Source organism: Eulemur rufifrons, chromosome 30 (assembly GCF_041146395.1).
Source record: "Eulemur rufifrons isolate Redbay chromosome 30, OSU_ERuf_1, whole genome shotgun sequence".
NCBI classification, from domain to species: Eukaryota; Metazoa; Chordata; class Mammalia; order Primates; family Lemuridae; genus Eulemur; species Eulemur rufifrons.
This window is the reverse complement of record NC_091012.1, coordinates 113,813,388-113,839,559: the sequence shown is the minus strand read 5'-3', so window position 1 is coordinate 113,839,559 and position 26,172 is coordinate 113,813,388.

Below are 26,172 nucleotides of genomic sequence, written 5' to 3'. Positions count from 1 at the left end.
CCATTTAGCCCATCCCTGAAGACCTGAGGATCCTGGGAATTTAACCATGCCAATGTAGTCTTCTTTATATTATTAATCGAAGAAAAATGGGTGCCTTTTAAATATTTTTTAAGTTTAAAAAACAAAGAAGAAATCAGAGGTAGCCAAATCAGGACTGTAAGGTGGATGTCTAATGATTTCCTATGAAAACTCTCACAAAATTGTCCTTGTTTGATGACAGGAATGAGCAGGATATTGTCATGGTGAAGAAGGACTTTCTGGTGAAGCTTTCTGGGCATTTTTCTGCTAAAGCTTTGGCTAACTTTCTCAAAACACTCTCATAATAAGCAGATGTTATTGTTCTTTGTCCCTTCAGAAAGTCAACAAGCAAAATACCTTGAGTATCCAAAAAAAACTGTTGCTCTTGCTGGTACAGTTTTGCTTTAACTGGACCACTTCCACCTCTTGGTAACTATTGCTTTGACCATGCCTCGTCTTCATGATTATATTAGTAAAGATTTTGTTTCATCTTCTGTGACAGTTTTTTGAAGAAATGCTTTAGGATCTCGATCTCATTTGTTTAACATTTCCATTGAAACTCTGCTTTTGTCTGCAGCTGATCTGGGCACAACAGTTTCGGCACACGTCAAATGGAAAGTTTGTTCAACTTTAATTTTTCAGTTAAAATTGTGTAAGCTGAACTAGTTGAGATGTCTATGGTGTTGGCTATTGTTTTTGCTATTGATTGTCAGTCCTCGTCAATTACGGCATGAACAAGATTATTTTTTTCATCACAAATCGATGTGGATGGTCTGCCACTGTGGGCTTCATCTTCAATATTGTCTTGTCCCTTCTTAAAATGAGTAATCCATATGTAAACTGCTGATTTCTTTGGGACATTGTCCCCATAAACTTTTTGTAAAGCATCACTAATGTCACCATTCTTATGTCCAAGTTTTGCCATAAATTTGATGTTTGTTCTTGCTTCAATTGTGGAAGAATTCATGTTGCTGTGATAGGTGTTCTATTCAAACAGATGTCTTATCCTTCTTAGTGCCTCAAACTAGATCCTGTTCAGACATCTTAGAACAAGTTAATACAAGTTTATTTTGGTGTAAACAATTTTTGAAATCTATCCATAATTGTTTCATACTATGCATTTGCCATAAAATTTTTGAAAACCATTCATATAATTATTTTATGTGCCTGTACTCCTATTTACAAATGAAACTTAAAATTCCTTGACAGTAGGAATTACTGCATTAATTGTGTATTTATGGTAAGATAATGATCAATGAAAAATTCTATTAGCTGATCAAATGTGTTTAGCCAATAATTACCTCTATTGTATACATTTTATTCACAGGCATCATCATCATCATTGATATCATGGAATCAAAAATGTTATTTTGGTTTTAGAAGTGATTCTAGGAGGAAAAGGAAGAAAAGAAAGAAAGAAAAGAGAGAGAGAGAAAGACTATTTCATAAAATGCTGTAGATATTCTTCTTCCCTTATGCCCTTTTCCCCTGGAATGTCATTTACTTGTGATGTGCTCCCATCTTCTGGGTGGGCCTGGTGGGGTACCTGCAACCCTCTTCAGAGCACCACTCTTGGGTTACTGGAGCCGCTCAAAACCCAAAGGGCCTGGGAGTTTACGTCCCCTGGGCAGGTCCATAGCCAATACCTGTGTGGTGTAAGAGTCTCAAATCCCAGCTCCCTTGCCTCAATCAGAACAAAAACTGTGGTGTCATTTCAGTTCCAGACAACACCACAGGATCAGGCTGAGGCTTGGACTTTGAATTACATTCCATATTTATTTGGGCAGATTGAGTCTGCTTTCTTGCTATGGTTTGAACATATCCCCTCCAAAATTCAGGTACTGCCAATGGGATAGTATAAAGAGATAGGGCCTTTAAGAAGTGATTTAGGTCATAAGGGCTCCTCCCCCCCTGAATAGGAGTAAGTGTCCTTATAAAAGTGTTTGACAAAGGAAGTTTGTCCCTTTTTTGCCCTTTTACCTTTTGCTCTCTGAAGGACACAGTGTTCAAGGCACCATCTTGGAAGCAGAAAGTAGCCTTGACTAGATGCCTTCACCTTGATCTTGGACTTTTCAGCCTCCAAAACTGTGAGGGATAAATTTTTATTCTTTATAATTTATCCAGTCTCAAGTATTTTGTTGTAGCATCACGAAAGGGACTAACACATTTCTCTGTCCTCTTCCTGTTTTTATGTAACCATTTCCTTAATATATCACATATCTACGATGCTTCATTTTAATGTTTATTTGCAGACGATTTCACTGAAGACAAATACAAAATGAACAAACAAGAGTTATCAATTCAATAATTTATAAAAAGATAAAGGATTATGAAAATAAAGATGAAAATAAATTTTTTTCAGAGAATCAAATGGGAATAAATATACATATCTTTTTTTTACAAAACCGCTTTCTTAAAGATGATCACATTTGATTTCAGATGCTTCTGAGAGTAAAAAATAATTGACATACAAAATTGAAATGACCACATTCTTCTATGGAGCACATAATGCAGAAATAGTACAAACTATATAATATAGTTATAGGAGAAATGCATACATTGTAGTCATTAGTAGTAAAATATATTAAAACAAAAAAGGGACTTATAGTTGATAATATTAATGCTGTAAGTTTTAATACAAATATTTCCTGGATTCCAGGCATGATGGCTCACCCTTGAAATCCCAGTGACTCAGGAGGCTGAGGCAGGAGAATTGCTTGAGGCCAGGAGTTTGAGACCAGCCTGGGCAACATAGCAAGACCCCATCTCTAAAAAATAAGAAAAATTCTTAAACATGTTAACAGGATGTTTAAAAAAATAAGAAAAATTAGATGGCTGTGGATTTTCACACCTGTAGTCCCAGCTACTTGGGAGGCTGAGGCTGGAGGATCACTTGAGCCCAGGAGTTCAAGGTTGCAGTGAGCTATGATGACAACACTGCACTCCCACCTGGACAACAAAATGTGACACTGTCTCAAAAAAAATTCCTAACAAAATATATAATATCTTTTTATTCCAGAAAACAATGGTAATAGATTCCATATGCCAATCCAAACAGACAGGAATATTTAGTGGTAGGGGCTTTATTCCAAAAATACTCAATAGTAGAGTGACAGTGAAAGGAAAAGTCACTCTGACACTATGAATTTCAATTTCATTCAGGAATTTAAATACCAGCCTACAGTCATGAATGATTTAGAATGGTTCTAGGGGACATAAATCAGGATAGACATTTCTGGTGACAAGACGGATGATTTGATGCAGATGTTGATGAAAGTGATGGTAATGGCCTTGTACTATTCATCCCAGGTCCTGTGCTGAGCACCTAATATGCATTATTTTATTTCCATAAATCCTCTGAACAGTCTTAGAGATCATGTATTATTATATTTCTCAGCCTTTGGTTACACAACTGACATCCTGAAAAAGTCAGTCCTACAATTAAAAAAAAAAAAAGAAAAGAAAAACAAGTTACATAATTAGAAAATTCATCAGGTGCAATTTCACCCTGCCTGGAATAAAGCTATATTCTTAGCCACTGCATGGGAATGTTTAGTTTCCAGATATGTCATACTGAATATATGCTAAACTTTGGGAAGTCTGGATAAAGCCATATAGACACTGATGAATTTAAGTACTTATAACAATTTTCATTAAATTCTCAATTATGTTATTAAGCCAAATACCTTTTTAATAATTTCTAGCTATTCCATAATGTTTAATTTTATATGTTCATATTAGAAAATAGTTTAAAATACAAGTCTTATTTTTGGAAGCTATAAATATTCTCCAAGGTTCTCAGGAAGAAATATATTGATTTCAGATGCTCCTCAGAGTAAATATTAACTGGTCTATACAAAACTGTGTCGAACAAATATCTATATGGAGCACGTGAAGAATTCTTCTAGAGATAAAATGCTTATAGTTTTATACAGTAAAAAGGATATTCTTGAACACTAAGGAACACTGTAAGATGTGACAATATAGAAAAAAATCCTAGCCAATTACTATGTCACCTGCTTCAGATACAATTCTTATGTGCAAACTACTGATATTTAGATGTAAAATTCAAACTATTAATACAAAGTCTATAGTATAGGCTGGGTGTGGTGGCTCATGCCTGTAATCCCATAATCCTAGCACTTGGGAAGGCCAAAGCAGGAGTTCCAGATCAGCCTGAGCAAAATAGGGAGATCTCTTGTCTCTGAAACAAAATTTAAAAATTAGCCAGGCATGGTGGAGCCGTACCTGTAGTTCTAGCTACTTAGGGAGGCTGAGGCAGGAGGATCACTTGAGCCCAGGAGTTGGAGACTACAGTGAGCTATGATCATGCCACTGTACTTCAGCCTTGGCAACAGAGTGAGACCCTGTCTCAAAAAAAAAAAAAAAAAAAAAACCCTCCCCAAACTATAGTACATAGCATAGAAAGACATATGTTGAGTGCACTGTTATTAATGATTTTGTAGAGAAGTTTAAACTTTCCCTCTGAAGGTTCAATTATTGAGTCTGTTGAAATAAACTCACAATAAACAAATAAACAGGGGAAAAGACATACAAATTTATTAGTGTGCACATGTACACAGGAGTCACACAAAACTCAAAGAAGGGCCAGATAGTTGAAACTTAAATACCCTCTTCATAGAAGAGAGGGAAATGGGGGATGTGGGAAATTTTAAAAGAAGAATAAATAATTTTTAGGGGAGATGAGTGGCCCTGAAGAGCAGAGACTAGCCTGGGACAAAATTCCCCAAGGCTCTAAGAGAGGTGGCTACAAGATAAGGGAAGGTGGCAGGCAGAACTGCACTGCAACAAAAGTTGTCTTATTATGCAGATAAAGTCTCTCAGGTAACAGCCCTTAGAAAAATAGTTGAAAGGGAGAGGAGGGGAAGAGGAGGGTGAGGAAAGTAAAAAAATAGATAAAAATAAAGAATCAAAAAAAGAAGAAGAGTTGAAAGAATAGATGAACAGACTGCCCATGAGTGGTGTCCAGGGCATGGAGACTTTTAGTTTGCTCTCCTGAGATATGAGTTAATGTTCTCTGGTTAATGTAGATTCCAGGAAGGTGGTCCAAGATAATTGCATTCCCTGTAGATTAACTTCCTCAATTAAATAAGGGAATTTTGGAGAGATCCCCTCCCACTGCTTCATAAGGAAAAGAACGGGGAGAGCAAGAGAAGGTCAGAGAGAGACCTTGGTTCTGAGGCTTATTTTTGAGACCTTTCAATTTCCTTTGTTCAAAGCACTCAGCATGCCAAAGCATCATATTTTGGGGTATCTCTTTCTGACCCCAACAATTTCTTTTTTTTAATTTTTTGTTATTTCAGCATATTACGGGGGTACAAATGTTTAGGTTACATATATTGCCTTTGCCCCATCCGAGTCAGAGCTTCAAGCATGTCCATCCCCCAGACAGTGCACACTGCACCCATTAGGTGTGAATATCCCCACCCCCACCTCCCCCCATCCCACCTGCCCGGCACCCAATGAATATTACTTCCTGGTGAGCACCTTAGTGTTGATCAGTTAGTACCAATTTGATGGCAAGTACATGTGGTACTTGTTTTTCCATTCTTGTAATATTTCACTTTGAAGGATGGGCTCAAACTCTATCCAGGATAATAATATAAGTGGTGCTAGTTCAACATTGTTTTTTGTAATTGAGTAGTACTCCATGGTATACATATACCACATCTTATTAATCCATTCATGCATTGATGGGTACTTGGGTTGTTTCCACATCTTTTGAGCCCCCAAAATTTCTTACCCTCAACTCAACTCTGTATTTTAGTTTTTAAACTTACAGAAGAATTGAAAGACTAATATAATAAACACAAATACATCCTACAGTAGTTCACCAATTAACATCGAGCAACATGTTTTTTTCTTCCTCTATTTATCTCTTTTATCCCCAATTTATTTTTTGAAAGTATATGCATGTATGCACATGCACACACACATACACATACACAAGTTCACACCTAAATATTCAGCTTGTACCTTCTAAGAACAAGAACATTCTATCATATGTTAATAATTCTATCATGACAAATAAGAAATTTAATTATGATACAACATTATCTAATTTATAGCCCATATTTAAGTGTTTTAATGATGTCAGGGCCCAAATTGGGATCAAATTGGGATCTCTCATTGAATTTAGTCTCCTTTAAACAAGGACAGTCCTTGAACTTTATTTGGTCCTTCATGGTACTGATGTTGTTGAAAAATCAAAGTCAGTATCATAATTTTTCCATGCTCTCATGACTGATGAGGTTTAAACTTTTCTGGCAAGAGAACTTCATGTATGCATCAGGAAGCACAGCAGGTCAGTATGCAAAGTTATTAGCGATGCTGAGTTTAGTTATTTGGTTGTGAACTAAAATAAAATCTTAAGGCCTCTCCACCCACTGGCTGACTGAATGGACTGGTCAACGGAAAAGAAGCCAAACTCTGTAAAATAATTTAAAAGGATTTATTCTGAGCCAAATTTGAGGACCATGACCCAGAACCACACCCAAGAAGCCTTGAGCAAATAGATTCACCTACATTGGTGTGACCAAAAGAGTGGTCCATCTTGAAGGGGGGGGGCTTACAGATTAGAGGTGGGTTTAAAGATTCTTTGACTTGTAATTGGTTAAAGACAAGAAGCGTTCTCTAAAGGCTTGGAATGTTAAGATAAGTAAGCCTGTAAATCAGTGACAAGCCAGTGACATTTATTTGTGATGTAAATTGAGGACCTGCAGGTTTGTTTTGCATTGCCTTAGGCCTGTTAATGAGTTATAAAGGATATCTCCAGGAAGGGAGTGGGGCATGTTGAGCCATGTCTGACCTTCCTTTTCAACTTTGACTGGGGGGGGGGGGGATAGGCGGTACATGGGCAACGTATGTAACCTGAACTTTTATACCCCCATAATAAGCTGAAATAAAAAAAATATATTCCTATGTTAACACTTTTACTATAATCATTTTTGTAAAACTTCATTTCCAAATATTATATATTGTATTACTCTTTTGCTAGTTCACATTTTATAGGATTTGGATTAGTTCATCCATCCAATTTTTTTTTGGCTCATTTCTGCTAAAAATTTAATGACAAGAATCTGTTGATTTCTGGTATAAATCAATACATAATAAATGTTATAAATTCATAACTGGGATGATAGTTCTAGAATCATTAGCATGATTCTAAAAAAGTATTTTTATAATGAGTACATTTTCACACGATGAAGGCTTTCAATTTCCTATTAAGCTTAGTGTACTGGGATTAATGAACACTGCCCTTAAAACTCCCATGCCTTAGAGTGTTTTTTTCTTACATAAATAATGTAAGAAGAAATTAAATTGTGATAATTTAAATATATTTCATAACACATCAATAACATGTTTATGAATGAAGCAAGAGCTATGTAAGTCAGTAAGTCATTTTACATGGCTATAGTGAAATTTTGATTTATTTGTTGCATTTTTATTTACAAAATTTATCAATTTTTATGTGTTGTTCTAATGTTTATGTAACTCTTTTTTTTTTTTTTTTTTTTTTTTGAGACAGAGTCTCACTTTGTTGCCCAGGCTAGAGTGAGTGCCGTGGCGTCAGCCTAGCTCACAGCAACCTCAAACTCCTGGGCTCAAGTGATCCTCCTGCCTCAGCCTCCCGAGTAGCTGGGACTACAGGCATGCGCCACTATGCCCGGCTAATTTTTCTATATATATATTTTTAGTTGTCCATATAATTTCTTTCTATTTTTAGTAGAGACAGGGGTCTCGCTCTTGCTCAGACTGGTCTCGAACTCCTGACCTTGAGCGATCCACCCGCCTCGGCCTCCCAGAGTGCTAAGATTACAGGCGTGAGCCACCGCGCCCGGCCTGTTTATGTAACTCTTAACCAAAACATATGTATAAAGTTGCTAATATTTTCTTTTGATGAAAGTATCAAATAATTAATAAATAATCTGTGGAGTAAACATTGAAACAATGTGAACATACTTTTTTTCATCAACCATTCACCCAGTGACAATAATATTTTTGATGTCGCACCATGCAAGAATATCTCAACCTCTCATGAGGGCACTATTAGTCATTTTATTACCGGTAATATAGTATCAGAGTTTTTAAAAGATGTATTTATTTTTAAGGAATTAAATCTGACTCAAGTTCCTGGATAATGATGTAACTCTCATTTATTGTATTTTGATATAATGTTGTATTGTACTTACCTCTATTTCTTGTTACAAAAAGAAACAAGAAATGTTTCTTCTGAATGTTACAAATCTAATTATTGGATTATGCCTGAAGCTACAATGGCACCTATTGGATCTATAATAAGGCTGCAGGCATCACAAGGATCTCTATTAGGTTGAACAATATGAAATGGCCAACTACAAAAATGGCAATTTCATTTAATACAGCCTAATACGTTTGTCTTCCCAGTTCTAATATACACAGACACACATGTACCTCCCTCATACACACACACACACACACACACACACACTCACCATATACTTCTCCCCAGGTCCAAGCATACAGTATTGCCTTAAATCTATTTTCCAGTTCTCCTCGCTGCTGGATAGTGGGAAAGAAGTCACTGTCTGCTACAAAAGATGAAAACATACAGAGGGTAACCAATAAAATACAAATGATACTTTTAAGAACTATAATTTTGAAATTGAATGGCATGATGACCATATATAAAACATTCTAGAAATTGTGTAAAGAGCCCCAGTTTATCACCTCACTTATTACCAGAGGAATAACATTCTAATCTCCAATCTCTCAGTCTTTCTTTATTATTAATGAAGTTAAGAGAGTTTTATCCTTGTCTTCTCAAATTATTTTAGGGATGAAATTTTGAAGTTTTATATTAAATTTCTGTGATAAATGGCTTTGTAATTAGAGTATTTTATTCATTTCCAGAGTAATATGAAGTACTAAGATGACCTTTCAAAAATATACCATATACTGTAAGATTATGGTATTAGGGTATATCTTTCTGATCTTAACTAAGGTTCTGCTCCTACGTGTATTATTGGAAAACAGATTCTGTGTTCAAAAAGCAGTTTTATTGAAAATAACTTTAATTCACAGAAACAGGGACAGAGCAAGATAAAGGGGCTGGGCTTCATGGTGTTATTTCTGGGTCTCTCTAGTCTTACTATGGTTTCCTGTCTAAACTTTTCTGCTTAACGCTGCTAGACCAAAAATTACATGTCGGCAAAAGTGGCAGTGGTTATAAAGTGTTAAAGAGAGAGTTTACTACTAACACTGCTTTGGATCAATGATCTAAAACTCTATTTACAGGGCTGAATAAAGTGAAAACTAGGAGAAAAAAAGATGCTAGGTCAGCCCTTTGAAATTACTATTTATTATGAAACCCACTACCATCACCATCCAAAACAAGCGGTTATTACTATCCATCTAGTTTTAAGTAAGGACTTACAATCAATGGAATGATTTTTTAATAGCTATACTTGCTTCAGGGAAAGGTATTACAGAAAACAAACTTTCTTCAGCAAGCTTTCTAAAGCGACTTGTGTTATCTAAACCTTCCCAAATATTTCTCAATTTAATAACAAGTAACAAATAACAAGATTATTTTCATGTAACTTTATGTACACTAAAAGAGTTAATTATTATGTTTATTTACATATTTAATATTTACTAGAGCTAATACGTTTTTTATTGGTTGGGTCAACCTCTGGAACAAGTGAATTTTAACTCTGAAAGTGTAATTTTTATACTTAAAACTATACAGCTCGTCCATATTGTTGCAGTATGCAAGAATGTCTCTATCACATGTGAAAGCATCAAAAGTTGTTTTGTCAGTTGTGATAAACTTCCTGTGTTTGATTTATTTACTTATTTTTAATGGATCAAAGAGACTCATAAGTTTCCCTATAATAATGTAACTCTTTAATGGATCAAAGAGACTCATAAGTTTTCCTATAATAATGTAACAAGTTACATTATTACTCATCTGTATTTCAATATCCTTCAGTGAGGGGGGAAAAGAAGTAGAGTGATAACTACTTTTCTGGGCATTGCAATAAGATGGACTATATACTGCCCGTAACCCCAAAAGTCACTGTTATTTGTGAACTAAACATTTCTGAGCTAACTGTTAATAAACTAATTTAGTGCCCTAAATGGTTTTAACTTTGAATCGAATGTGCCTAAATCCATGCAGATACGTATCTTCCAATGGTTTCATTATGGTAGAATAAGATTTGAGGATTCTTCTTTAGACCACATGATAGTTCTGTAAATATTCACTATATATACAAATATATGTTCACTTATCAGAATCACAAATTTATATAAGTTATTTTCACAAGAATCATCTCTTTTTTAAAATACCCAATAATCTAATAAGCAGAGACTGCAATTTCTATAGAGCATTTGAGAAATCTGAAAATCTCTCTTAGGGCCTACTTTCCCCATTTTAAACCATTCTCTTTGATTAATATCTATCAATACATATTTCTTTTCAACAGAGTACACTTATAAAAAATTCTATAATCTGTTGTTAACATAGTTTAACATATATGGAATGAACTGTGGCAAAAATGAAACATTCCCTTTTCCTAAATATATTATGCTTAAGTTTTGGCAAACTTATGTATCTTTTTGTATGTATGTATCTTTTTGTATGTATGTATCTTTTTGTATGTGTATACTCTAAATTTATAAATTCTTTTATCCTAGTGGATGGATACACACACACACACACACACACACATAGAGATGGAGAGGGAGGAAGAGAGAGAGAGCAAGAGAGAGACAGAGACAGAGAGAGAGAGACAGAGAGAGGGAGGGAGAGAAAGAGATGATTATAAATATACACAAGAAAAAGACAAAAGTGTTGAATATCCAGAATGATATACAGATAGCTTTAAAAGACTAAATAAATAGAACTGCTTTAGGCCCCAAAGAGTAGAACCTCTGTGTATATTATTAATGAAATAGTAGATAGCTCTGGTAATGCAATCAGCTTTATAATGACAAATAAAGCTAAGTCAAAAAATTATTTGTAAACCATAGGAGCCATTAACTGTTCTGCTATTTGCATCCTTACGTCTTTAATGGTTAATTTCAAAGAATTCTCAGCAGAGGCAATAACCATTAAATATATTATGTGAATCAATATCTGCAACCTGCTGGTAACCAAAAGCTAAAAATCCCATTGTAATGACATGAACTCATATAAACACAGCAAGCTCATTTTCATTAAGCCATTCCTTAGAAATGTGTAATGTACCTATTTTAGAAGGAAGCCACGAATTAACTAAAACATAGACTAGGTAATTTTTATGGGTTATTTCATTTTTTCTCTCAGATGATTTCAGCATTTTTTTTAGTGAGCATTAGAAAGAAAGAAGAAGAAGAGGTAGTTATGCATTGAAGTACCTGGAATTAATCTATTCTAATGCAAGAGTTTTTATAAACAGGGCTGACCTTATATGTTATTAAAGGGGGCTATCAACATTGTGTCATGATATAATTCTCCCTAATAGAATCCTTGCTAAAACTGCATTTTTCTCATCAAATCCCCTAAAACTCACCATGAAATGTTCATTTTGGTTAAAGCAATAATAAAGCAGAATCTTTTTTGACTATAAATTAGCAGCTTGGAGGCTACATACTGATGCCTAAGCCAGGGAGCAGTTATTAAAGATCAACTAGGCGACAAAGAAATCATCACAGGAACTTGGGAAGCCAGGAGATGGTCTGGCATTACTTTCATGGGGAATATGGTTGAAGAAGGTGGGGTCAGCTACAAACTCCTGATAATAGAAGAGAAACTCAGAAGGGAAGAGAAATAGAAAAATAATTAGGAACTGTGCCATATCAAGTACAGCCAAAAACATCCTTACTTTATTTAATGTTTCAAAGTTACATGATCTTTTTCAGAATATTTCCATTTTATGAAAGTCCAATGATAGGAAAATAGAAAAACTTTAGTTGTAGTGCATTGTTTTTTTCCCCTATAATAAGAGGTCAATAAAATCCATCCAAAATACCTCTGCTCAAAATCAATAACAGGCATCCAACGGTAAAATTACTGACCAGTTTCCATCTATGAAAGTGGTTCTGGATTTCTGGGCTGCAGACACCTGATAAGCAACAGAAACATAAGAAGCAATTGAGGCTTTATGTATCCTTAGGCACAAAAAATGGCCAGACAAATAATTTGCCAAACACCTGTTTTTAAACATGATCTGTATGGATGTTAGTGCCTTCTCTAATAGTTAATACAACAAAATTTTCTTAAATTTTGTTTTTAATTGACACATAACAATTTCACATATTTATAAAGTACAGTGTGTTTTGATACATAAATACATTGTGTAATGATCAAATCAAGGTAATTAGCATATATATCACCTCAAAAACTTGTGATTTCTTTGTAGTGAGAGCATTCAAAATCCTCTCTTCTAGCTATTTTGACATAAGTGTTGGTGAATTTAGAGTAACTTTTGGTCATATGTTTTCTCAAACAACAGAGAGTAAAATGAAAGTACTCTTATGTAGAGGGTTTAATAACATCTCAGTCTTGCGTAAACTTGTGAGATCCTGGTGTACTCTGTAGTGGTTTTACATTTTACAAGTTCTGCAAACACTTTTAACTTGTAAACCATAAAACCACTACAGAGTGCACCAGGATCTCACAAGTTTATGCAAGACTGAGATGAAAACGAGAATGGAAGAAAGGCAAGTGTCACTCCAAGTATTAAAAGTAGAATTCTGAACTACCTTTTGCATTTTAGTAGCAGAGAAATTAATTCAACTTCCTTTGATTGATGCTTCTTTCTGTAGAATTTCCCAGTAGTAACAGGAAAGCAGTTATGTCTAGCAAGGCATTAGGAAATGTCAGATTCCAGTATCTACAAATACCTATGAGCTTGCTAAAAAATGCAGTTGGAAACTGATTCACACAGTTACAGGGGATATGTTTTTAAGATCATGGAGCTAAAATTTACTGCTAGACTAGGAAAGTAGAAAATAAAACCCTCAAAATATAATAAACCGTGAAGTTAACACTTGTCAAGAGAATAATAATGAGGGTGGGAGGAAAGAGAGGAATCAATGAGAGTTTAAAAAAATCAATTTACATGGTCAATTAAATAAATTAGAAAAAAATTGGAGTTTTACTAACCACTAAAGGGCTTATATTTTGGAAATTAGAAGATATGGTTTGAATGTTTGTCCTCTCCAAACCTCACGTTGAAATTTAATCCCCAATGTTGGAGGTGAGGCTGAGTGGAAGGTGTTTCGGTCATAAGGCCAGATCCCTCATGAATGGCCTGGTGCCCTTCCCATGGTAATGAGTGAGTTTTTACTCTATTGGTTCATGTGAGAGCTGGTTGTTTAAAGAGTGTGTCCCCCCTTCCTCTCTTACTCCCTCTCTAACCACGTGACATGCCTGCTCCCCCTTCACCTTCCACTACAGATGGAAGCAGTCTGAAGCCCTCACCAAAAGCAGATGCTGACTCCATGCTCTTATACTGTCTGTAGAACTGTGAACTAAATAAGCCTCTTTTCAATATAAATTACCCACCCTCAGGAGTATTCCTTTATAGCAATGCAAAAGAGACTAACACAGTAGAAGACAGTGTATTTCATTAACTGATAAATAATAAGAAATACTCCATTAATCAAAACAAATCAACAGAAAATCCTGGTATTTTTGAAACCATGAACTAGCTAGAAATAGAACATGATTTTCATTACCAAGCCTTGAAGTTCTGTTTTTAATGACTAAACTTTTAAGACATTTAGAGTAAGCTACAGAGATTGATCTATAATGCATCAGGCCCTATTTACATGCATACATAATGCTATTTGGTTCTCTTTCCTTTAACAGGATTTTAGATGTCTAACATTGTCATCAGTCACCAAGTCCTATTATTTATTCAGTCAAAAATTATTCCTTCGTTCCCATCCATCCTTTTCTCTTCAAGCTTACTACCACCACTGTATTTCTGTACCTTGTCACATCATTAATCTGGTTTATTTACCATCAATCTGGTTTATTTATTTACAGGTCTTTCTACTTCTGTTCTTTCTCCTTTCATAGTCACTGTGCACATAAGTATCTCTTCCATTTGCCTAGAAGCTCCTTTAAGTCAAAGATCAGCACATAGCACTTGGAAATTTTTACTGTATACGTAGATCAAAGATGGATGGATGGATGGATGGATGGATAGATGGATGGAGAGAATGTAACACCTTCATTTAAGATACATTTCAACTACAAGAATAAACAGCTTGGTAACCATCAGCAAGTACCTCAATAGTGAAACATTTAATTCATAATTGTCACAGGTTGAGTTTGCCAGAAGTAGGCAGAGTCTGCAACATAAGAGGTTTATTAGTGATCAATTTCTGTGTAAGGAATGGAAAGGAAGGAGATTTGGGCAGAGTTAAGTACTAAAACAGCTACCCAGGCCCCATAAGACCTTGGCCAATGTGACCAGGAGTTCTGGATTGCCTTTTAGAATTTCTGGCATTAGGTCTGAGCCTCTAAACCCTACGTCAATCAGTCAGGGGACACAGGCTTGTCTGGTGTGGTGTAACCTCAGCCGTGGTATAACCTTGGGCCAGGTGGCTGAGACAGACACTGAAAGAGCTGTCAAATGGAGGCAGTCATCTGACCATAGTCCACATAGTTGGGGAGCATATCCTACCTTGCTGGGGTACTAGCAGGTGCAGCTGCATGTCTTCCACGCTGAAGAACCTACTTTAATCGTGATTTACAAATCAGAAAAATCCAACAGATAAGATGATGATCTACTACAGCAAGCTATGCAGTTTGCTGACACAAAACTTTTGTACGTTTTGGCACAGAGCGGATAACATATGCGTTGGTCAGCACAACATTTAAACAGCCCGGCTTAAGTAAGAAGAGATTGAGTGACCACGCAAGGACTTCATATCCTTCCTAAACCTGTGAAGTCCTTTGGAAAACACATCTTATTGGTATATTACTCAAAATTCTATTGATTATAATTGTGACATGCCCTCCTTAGTCAAATATCCTCCTGTCTAGCTATTATTTGTAAGCCAATCTCACTGCAAATGTCATATATTACTCATCTATGACAATAAGTATTATTTGGATACTTAAGGACTGAGGTGATCCAAAAAGGTATTTAAAATTATGGTTTCCTTAAGAGGGAGAAAATTTAATGCAAGTAGATGATATTTTTATTTTGGAAGTAAGGGCTAGAATAAGTTCTCCAATATTCTTTAAAATGATATTTATCTTTAAATAAGATCCAAACATTAAAATGAAGAATTTTAGTCTGCTGAAATTCTGCAACACTTTTATCGAAGCACTTTTTATATTGGTTTATATTCAGTTGCCATAGTGAAAATGTTCAAGGTGTGGGTAAAGGTCAAACAAAATTAAATACTGAAATTAAGGGTATTATAGTAAGATAGTTCAATATAGTTAATGAAAGCAATTAAAGAATGGAGGAAAACAATTTTATATTGGATGGAAACTTATAAGTAGAATAAAATCTTTCCATTAGTTGTATTATTTGACATTTATTTTTAACCTGAAGGAAGTAAATGAATTTTGATATCTTATAACACCCTCAATAAGCATAAAGGGTAACGCTGAATTTTTCTAATGTGAAATTCCCAATATTATAGAAAACAATGGTTATAAAGAACTAATGACTACAATATTGAAATCATGTTGTGATTAAGAAGGGGTACACAGTAGACTGCTGGGGTACCAATAATGCTCTATTTCCTGACCAAAGTTGTGGATACAAGAGCATGTGCTTTACAGTGTTTTTTCAAAATATTCAAATATATTTTATATTGTTTTTATACTTTGTTTCCAAAAAAACTTTCATAAGCAAGCAAAAATAATAAACAAAAAACTGACTTGTATCTGAGAAGACATCCTAAGTTCATCTGCAGAATAACTTCAAACAAACTGAGACACTTATAAAGAGTATACGTATGCAAATTCACAAGGCATGTCTTGCAAAAATAAAATATATGTAGCTTGATATGCACCAAAGATTTGAAGGAGAATTTCTTCGGTCCAAATCAGAAAAGTCATCTCTGCTTCAAGAGAAAATTTAAAGCATCAGTCATGGCCTAGTCCTCTCCTTAAAAGGGAGAGTGTGTTTATCTGTGGGTAGAAAGACCCTTTCTTGATTCCTTTCTCCATCATAGTATAAAAATATATCAATTTTATTTTTTAAAGCTCCAAAAAAAAAAAAAAACTGACTTGTAAACCCAGATGCACTCAAAATCATATTTTTGTGATATTTGAAAATTAAAACTGGTATGGTTTCCACTAAGTATAAATTTAGAAGCAATTGGAAGTTTCTTTTAATCAACTAAATGGTTACTGAAATACTCCTGAGATTTCCCACTGCCTGCCTTTCAGCAACCACCATGCTAAAATTCAAGACGGCTCATTGTTAATTTGCAGCAGATTTGAGCTAAGAATGGAGTCTTCGCAAGATTAAAACATCCTAAAGAACAGTTCTTCTTCATCAGTAAAGGGAACTTTGAGTACTTCCAAAGTTGCTTCTGGCTATCTGGTAGTGTCCCTTAGAGGTATATGAATCACTTCGCCCACTTATTTTATATTTACATATATAAATATTTACATGAATTTTACATATAATTGTTTTATTTCAACATATGAAGGAGGTACAAATGTTTTTGTTACATGGATACCTTGTAATACCTTGTATAAGGCTTAGGTCTGGGCTTTTAGTGTGTTCATCACTAGAATAGCGTTCATTGCACATGATAAGTAAGTTTTTACCCTCCCCTCATTTTTACTCTCCCCCCTTCTTGATTTCCAATGACCTTTACATCTCTTTGTGCCCATGTATGCCCATAGATTAGCTCCCAATTGTTAGAGAGTACATGTAGTGTTTGTTTTTCCATTCCTGAGATACTTCGCTTAACATAAAGGTCTCCAGTTCCATCCAAGTTGCTGCAAAAGACATTATTTCATTCCTTTTTCTTTTTCCACTAATGAATTGATGGATACTTAGGTTGTTTCCCCATCTTTGCTATTGTGAATTATGCTGTAAAAAACATTTAAGTGCAGGGGTCTTTTTGATAAAATGACTTCTTTTCCTTTGAGTAGATACCCAGTAGCGGGATTGCTGGAGCAAATGGCAGGTCTACATTTATTTCAATGAGGAACCTCCTTATTGTTTTCCAAAGAGGTTGTATTAATTTGCAGCCCCATCGACAGTGTATAAGTGTTTCTTTCTCTCTGCATGTACACCAGCATCTATTGTTTTTTTGACTTTTTAATAATGGTCATTCTGATAGTGGTAAGGTGGTATCTCATTGTGATTTTAATTTGCATTTTCCTAACGATTAGTGATGTAAACAATTTTTCACATGTTTCTTGACCCTTTGTCTATCTTCTTTTGAAAAACTCTTCATGTCTTTTGCCCACTTTTTAATAGCGCTATTCATTTTTTTCTTGCTGATTTGAGTTCTTTGTAGATTATGGATATTAGCCTTTTTTTGTATGTATAGCTTGCAAATATTTTCTCCCATTCTGTGGGTTGTTTACTTAGTCTGTTGATTATTATCTTTTCTGTGCAGAAGCTTTTTAATTTAATGAAATACCATTTATTTATGTATTTATGTTGTTGCTGTATTTGCCTTTGGGGTCTTAGTTGTAAATTATTTGTTTAAACCAATGTCTAGGATAGTTTTTCCTATGTTTTCCTCTAGAATTTTTATGGTTTCATGCCTTACATTTAAGACTTTTATTCATCTCAAATTAATTTTTGTATACAACAAGAGATAGGGGTCTTGTTTCATTCTTCTGCGTGTGGCTATCCAGTTTTCCCAGCACTGTTTATTGAATAGGACTTCCTTTCCCTGGTGTATGTTGTTGTCTGCTTTGTCAAAGATCAGCTGGTTGTAGGTAGATGTTTTATTTTTGGGTTGTCTATCCTATTCCATTGGTCTATGTCTCTACTTTGATACCAACACCATGCTGTTTTGTTCATTGATGAGATGATCTCGTATCTAGAAAATCCTAATAGCTCCATCAAAAGACTCCAAGAATTGATAAATAAATTCAGCCAAGTCTCAGGTTACAAAATCAATGTACACAAAACAGTAGCATTTCTATATACTAATAACAGTCAAGTTGAGAGTCAAATCGAGGACTCGATATAATTTGCAATGGTTATAAGGATAATACAATACCTAGAAATATACTTAACCAAGAAGTTGAAAGATCTCTGCAAGAAGAAGCACAAAACACTGATGAAAGAAACCATAGATGACACAAACAAGTGGAAAAACATCTCATACTCATGGATTGGTAGAATCAACATTGTTAAAATGTCCATACTACCCAAAGTTATTTATAGATTCAATGTAATCCCCATCAAAAATACCAATGTCCTATTTCACAGATGTAGAAAAAGTAATTCTATGCTTCATTTGGAACTAAAGAAGAATCCAAATAGCCAAAGTAATCTTAAGCAAAAAGAACAAATCTGGGGGCATTACTTTCAATAAATATTTAATCTAAACACTCCAGAAAGTCACATAAAGAGCAGACATTAATTTATCTAAATTATACTTATTCAGCTGTTGTCAACATTAGTACATTAACACTCCAAGTGGTTTGGCTCTGGTCTGATTCATTTTATGCTAGTTCCCTCTATGTCATGCAGGTTTCTACCTCTTTCAGAAACAGGAAGAATGTGTATGTGTAAAATACTTTAAAAATCCAAAATCAGACTCAACATGCCCAGGTGCAACCTTCATAAATACCTAAGTATATATTGATTAAATCTAGGATTAACGTTCGTTGATTCCTCATTTCCAGTTTATTTTTGAAAGATTTTTTATAGTAAAATTCCCATTTAGGAATTTAAGGCAGCTCATGATCATATTAATGAGACAAGCATAAGAAAGTTTATCACATATCAAAAGTTTTTATGATTCCATACAAGACTGAAAAAATGTTATTGTAGTGTGAGAAAACATTCAATATAATTATAAATTTTACATACTCAGGTTTAACATCAGATCTACACATTCTAAAATATGTTTTTCAACAGAAAATTTTTAGTTCACTTATGATGAAGACCAAGTACTGATTTAGCTTTAAAATTATAATGGAATGGTTAATTAACACCTATCAAAGAATGAAGTATAAATTATAATTTAATTGTTTATTATTTAAACTTTCCATAAACTCACAAATTACCCATGTATCCAAGGTTCTTTTGTATTTTTACCCACTTTACAGTAAGAAAGTGTAGATAATCAAGTATCTTACGACTGGCAACTTTCAAAAGTAAACAAATTATACCTATTTTTTTTAAAAAGGCCCAAAATTCTTCAAAACTGTATCTTGTCCTTGATTAGAAAAACTGCTGATTATTTTGGGTTTTGAGTGCACAACTAAGTCAGGCACTACCCAGGAGCTCATGTGCCAAGCAATTTATAGAGAAAAATTTTCAATGGTAGCTCTTGTGTCAATGACACATCCACCAGACATCCCCATATTGTTCTTACTACACATTTCTTATTTGCCTATCATTTAGAACATAATGTGTGTTTTAGCCTCCATTAAAATATCAAGTTTTTTGTATACATGTAATGAATTTTATACCACACAGCATATCATGCCTTAAAAGTAATTTTATTCAATTTTTTTAGTAAACTGATTATGTAATACTAATACAATCATGGTTGGTAAAATTGTTTCCCTTGTTAACAATACTGAAAGCACTATACATGTAACCTAAATTTAACAATTAAACAAATGAATGACAGATGATGCGTACACATTTCTCACTGTTGCAACGAGAGGTTATAGACCAGCAAGGGGGGAAGGATCCATGTATACTGGATTAGAATGGGAGATATCAGAGAGAACTCATGTTTATCTTAATACAGATATAGAAATATACATACAAAAATTCATAGGTCTGTGCATATGCAGGGGTTAGTGTGTACACATATATTTTCTTGTTCTGTCAGCTGAGAGAGCCTAAAAGCATCAACACCATGGTAGCAATGAAAACACCTAGAGTCCATTCGCCAACAAATAATACCATTCTCCAAGAAAAAAGATTAGGGCGCCTTAGAGAAATAGCTGATTCTAAGACTAGAACAAGGAATAGGCAAGATGGACCTGAACCATTTTGTAGTGATATAAAGTAAGAAAGTATAGTATTCAAAAATAACCTCAAAGGTGAGGGTATTACAAAGGAACACAAGAGTCTGCAGAAAGAGTTTCCAATGGCCAAAGTTGGAACAATTTGAGCAACAAAATGTAGTGTGATATTATACTTAATCATGTAAAGTAAATATCAGAGGTCATAGTGATTTAGGTGAATTGAATAAGTAAAAAATAAACAGGGGAGAATAGACAAGTCTCCCTTGAAGAACAATTTTGAATAATATATGTAGAGGGCACCCTGAACATAGAGATAGTGTTTGATATACACCTCTGCCTGTGCACTGAGTGCAGCCTGTTGGCCCTGTGCTGTAACAAGCATGTGACCAAGTTTCTCAGGTACATGATGAATTTCTTCAGTGGACTAAACCATTTAGACAGCTGATAAAGGAAATGAGCTTCAAAAAGAAGATTGATAAAATTAATGGAAAGGGGTGCTTTCTATGAAATTGTTATCAAAGTGAAGAATACTAGACAAATTTATTCAATTAAAATACTCAGCAAGTGGAAAATGCTTTAAAAAGCAGAAAATGCTGCTCATTTCCAAGGAGAACTTGATGTGTTGGTGAATTGTGATCATCAGTGGATCACTTCATTATTACTACGCTTTTCATCTTTAATATAATTTTTCAAGATGCTTGAAATGTTCTTGCTTTGAAGATGAAAAGCAGTTGTACTTAATAATGCATTTCTATGTGAGTAGTGATTTACTGGCACTGCTTAGTAAATTTGAAGGCAACCTTCCAAATGATTTGTCAATATTCTACATTGGTGACATGGTATTATCCATAGATTCTATCCATAAACTTTATTATATCCAAAGAAACATTAAACTTGATGGTGTTATTTTGAATATGAAAGGTTATATTCCCTGTGCTGACTCTGGGTCATTACTGAAGATAATGATGAAATACCTGTTTGGTCTTCTGTGGCCATAGACACACCTGACTACATCACACCTGAGATTCTATATGCAATGGAAGATGGCATGGGAGAATACAGCCCCAGAATATGACTGGTAGTTTCTAGGTGTCTGCATATGTAAATGCTAAACGGAGAAAAAGTTTTATACAGGATCATTAATGGGAACCTAAGGAAAGATCATAAACCATAAAGAATAATTCCAATTTCCTTCTCACATCATGAATGTACCTACAGAAGCAAAAGGCATGATTCACAGACTGATCTTCAGAAGAGAGTGTCATCTAGGGCAAAATGGATGAAGGATTTCAAAAGCATGTGTTTTTTTTAATATATAAATTGGGAAAATATATAAAACCTGTAACCACTTTGTATTTTGGGTGTTAGCAATTCTTCAGACACATGTAACTTTGATATGGATAATCATGTGCAAATAAATAGTGAAATTCTACTTCCTTGTTCTTGTACAGTGTTTTCTGGATTACATTTACCATTCATTCTTTTCTTTTTTCATTTTTTTTTGAACTCGTGAAGTAACTCATTTGTTTTACATGCACAATGAAAATCTGTTTTTTTAAATTAAATCTTTCTGAAGAGCATGATACAATCCAAAAAATACATTAATCAAAAATGAGAATTTACATTGGGATTTAGAGAACAATTTTCAAATCGAAGGTTATGTAAAAGAATAAGGACCCTAGCAAGAGAAAGCAGAACTGAGTAGGAAGTTATGGTACCACACACAGACTCTACAGTGCTTTCATTGTCAACCTTGTGTCATGGGAAATTCAAACTAAAATTAAAAATTAAACGAAGATAAAATATAAATAAACTACAGATAAAATAGTTGATTGAAATAGGCTCAAGTGATAACTTGAGGATACAGCAACACTTCACCAAGAGCATGGTGATTCCATGCCTAGATTGAAAGGAATAGCAAAGCAGTGAAGCCATGCACTCTTTCACATTCAGACAGCCTAAAATTCCAGCTGAAAGAATTTAAATATGCCTATCAGTAGCAAAAGCTGGCCTTTCCAGAGTTCGTACAGCTCAGTGAATACATGGCAGAATCCTATTCCCAAAAGCAGGTTTTCTGAAAGCTTAGTGAAAAAGAGGAAGGGATGGAAGTGACCATGCAGGAAACTGACTTTTTGAAACAGGAAATCCCCAAACCTGAGATTTTCAGGAAAAAGCTAGAAGCTCAGCTTGTGGATGCCGTTATTGAGACTTCAGAGGAACGCAGATTTTGTGAATACAGACAGAACTTCTCTGAACAAATAGAAAGTGAGCTGAGGTTCTCATGATAAAGCAACAAGGCCAGTGACCATGTGCCACTTTAGAATATGAGCAAGTGATTTCTAAAATAAAATCTGAACTTGAGAAGAAAGTCTTATTTTATAAAGAGGAATGCACTGGACATGAAGCTTCCCATGTTTTAGAAGCAAAAAAAATAAAAGAGAGAGAGAGAGACAAATTCAAAAATGGAGTTGCATGATTCAGAAAGTCATCAGCAGAAAGAAATATTAATGCTGACAGAGAAATTATAAAAGTCAAAAGAAGAATGGCATACTGAATGGAAAAGGCAGAAGACACAGTAAAAGGTGTGTGTGTGTGTGTGTGTGTGTGTGTGTATAGAATAGGCTATATGAAAAATAAAGAGCAATGAGATCTGAAGAAAACAAGAAATTAACTGGTAAAAATGAAAGACTTTATTCTGTTATGGATAAATTAACAGCTCAAAATAGACAATATAAAGATGAGCTTAAGGATTTGACAGCTAAGAGTGGGTTGCTTGCTGTGAAGCTTAGATTGCAGAAACTATTCAGTGGACCAGTGATGAGAAATATTCCCCTGGGATAGGTTCAAGTTCTTAATACTAAGATGAACAAACTCAAAACTCTCAGAAGTTCTAGTCTGGAATAGAAAATGCTGGATTCATTTTGGAAAGATTATACTCAGAAGCTGGATATGACTATAGGGCTAGAATTGTAGTCTGCTCCTGTGGCGGCCAACTAGGTCACACATCAAGGTTCCAAAATCTACCAGAGTAAAGAAATAATGGCAAAGGACTTATGAGTTTATACGTGACTGTATATTCTTTCTGTGTTTGTGTGACTATAATGTTTCACATAAAGTTACATCTCTGAAATAGCTACAAGAAATTATAGATAAAGAATTGCTGATAATGATCTTTCAGATTCATCATAGTCATCATGGAAAACTTTTCTATTGTGATAAAGTACACATAATATAAAATTTATCAGTTTAACCATTTTTAAGTGTACAATTCTATAACATCAGGTATATTCACATTGTTGTACAATCATTATCTTGACAACATTTTCATCTTCTCCAACTAAAAGTCCACATTGATTAAAAAACAACTCCCCATTGTCCTCTATTCCCAACCTCTGGAAACCACCATTCTATACTTCGTATGAATTTGACTACTCTAGATACTTCATACAAGTGGACTTATGTAATAGTTAGCCTTTTGTGACTGGCTGATTTCATTTAGTATATATAAGGTCTTCAAGGTTCGTCCATGTTGTAGAATATATCAGAATTTCCTTCCTTTTTAAGGCTGAATAATATCCTATTGTATTTATAACTGACATTTTGTATAGCTGTTCATTCAATGGACACTTGGTTTGCTTCCACCTTTTGGCTATTGCTAATAATGCTGCTGTCAACATGGGTGTACATATATCTGCTCAAGTCCCTGCTTTGACTTCTTTTATATATTTACTTAGAAGTGGAGTTGGTGGATAATATGACAATAGTGTTTAGTTCCTTGAGGAATCACAACACCATTTCTCATAATAGTTGCACCATTTTACAATCCCACCAGTAATGCATGGAGTTCCACTTTCTCCACCTCCTCAATATTTGTTATTCTACTTTGGTTTTGGTTTTCAGGGTTTTTTGTTTGTTTGTTTGTTTGTTTGTTATTATAGCCATCTTAATGGGTGTGAAGTGGTATCTTATTACAGCTTTAATTTGTATTTCTCTAATAATTAATGATGCTGAGGGTCTTTTTATATGTTTTTGGCTGATTTGTATATTCTTTGGAAAAATGTTTATTCAAGTCCTTTGCTCATTTTTATCCATCTTGTTATTGTTATTAAGCTGCAAGTGTATTTTTAAAATATATTGTGTATAGGGAATTCTTATCAGATATATGACTTGCAAATTTTTTCCCCATCCGTAGTTTGCCTTTGACTCTGTTGATACTTTCCATTGTTGCACAAACATTTCTAGTTTTGATAGTCTCCAACTTTTCTTTCATTGCCTGTGCTTTTGTGTCATATTCAAAAAATCATTGCCATATCCCATTTCATGAAGTGTTTCCCCTATGCTTTATTCTAAAAATTTTATAATTTTATATGTGGTATAAGATAATTTTTTTTTCAGTATGTGGGTGTACATTTTTCCCAACAGTGTTGAAAAAACTGTCCTTTCCATATTGAATAGTTTTGGTCCTCTTGTTAAAAATCACTTAACCATGTATAGCAAGACTTATTTCTGGGCTCTGTATTCTATTCCATTGATCTAAATGTCTGTCATTATGCCAATACCACATTGTTTTGACTCCTGTATCTTTGTGGTAAGTTTTGAAATCATGGAATATGAGACCTCAAACTTTGTTCTTCTTTTTCAAGATTGCTTTGGCTATTTGGAGTCTGTTGAGATTTCATATGTATGTTAGGATGGATTTTCTCTATTTCTGAAAAAAAATTATTGTGATTTTGGAAGGATTGCATTGAATCTGGAGCCCGCTTTGGGTAGTATTGACATATTAACAATATTAAGTATTCTAATTCATGTACATTGATGTATTTCCATTTACTTGTATCTTCTTTAATTTCTTTCAAAAAATTATAGTTTTAACTCTGTAATCCTTTTGGCTCCTTGGTTAAATTTATGTTTAGGCATTTCATTCTTTTTGATGCTATTGTATATGGAACTGCTTTATTAATGTCCTTTTTGGATTCTTTGCTGTTATCATATGGAAGGACAACTAGCTTTTCAATATTCATTATATATATGAAAATTTGTTTATGAACACTAATAGTTTTTGTGGAATCTTTAGGGCTTTCTACATATATGATCTTGTCAACTGAAAACAGATAATTTTACTTCTTTCCTTCCGATTTTGATGCCTTTAAAAATTTTTTTTCTTGGCTAATTGCTCTATGCTTTCCACTGCAATGTTGGATCATGGTGGTGAAAGGAAGCATCTTTGTCTTGTTTCTGATCTTCAGGGTAAAGCTTCCACTCTTTTGCCATTGAGTATAATGTTAATTGTGAGTTTTTCACGTACAAACTTTATCATGGGGCAGAAATTTTCTTCTATTCCTGGCTTATAGTTTTTATCATTAAAGAGTGTTGAATTTTGCCACTTTTTCTGCAGTGATTGAGATGATTATGTGGTTTTTTTTCCTTAATTATGTTAATGTGGCACATTACATTGACCAATTTTTGTACATTGAATAATCCTTGCATTCCAGGAATAAATCCCTCTTAATCCTACTGTATAATCCTTTAAGTGTTCCGTTGAATTAGGTTTGCTAGTATTTTGTTGAGACGTTTTGCATTAATATTCATCACAGATATGGGTATTTAGTTTTCTTGTAGTGTCTTTGTCTGGCTTTGGTGTCAGGGTAATGCTGGCCTCATAAAATGAGTTGAGAAATGTTTCCTTCCCTTCAATTTTTGGGACGACATTGAGAAGGAGTAGTGTTGACTCTTCTTTAAATCTTTGATAGAATTCACCAGTGACGCTATCTGGTCCTGGGTCTTTCTTTGTTGGGAGTATTTTGATTACTGATTGAATCTCCTTAATAGCTACAAGTCGGTTAGGATTTTCTGTTTCTTCATGATTCAATCTTGGCAGGTTGTGATTTTTAGGAATTTGTCTATTTCATCTCACTTAATCAATTCATTGGCAAATAATTTTTCATAGTTCACTTTTATAATCCTTTTTATTTCCCTTTAAAATGCTACTGTCTCCTCTTTGATTG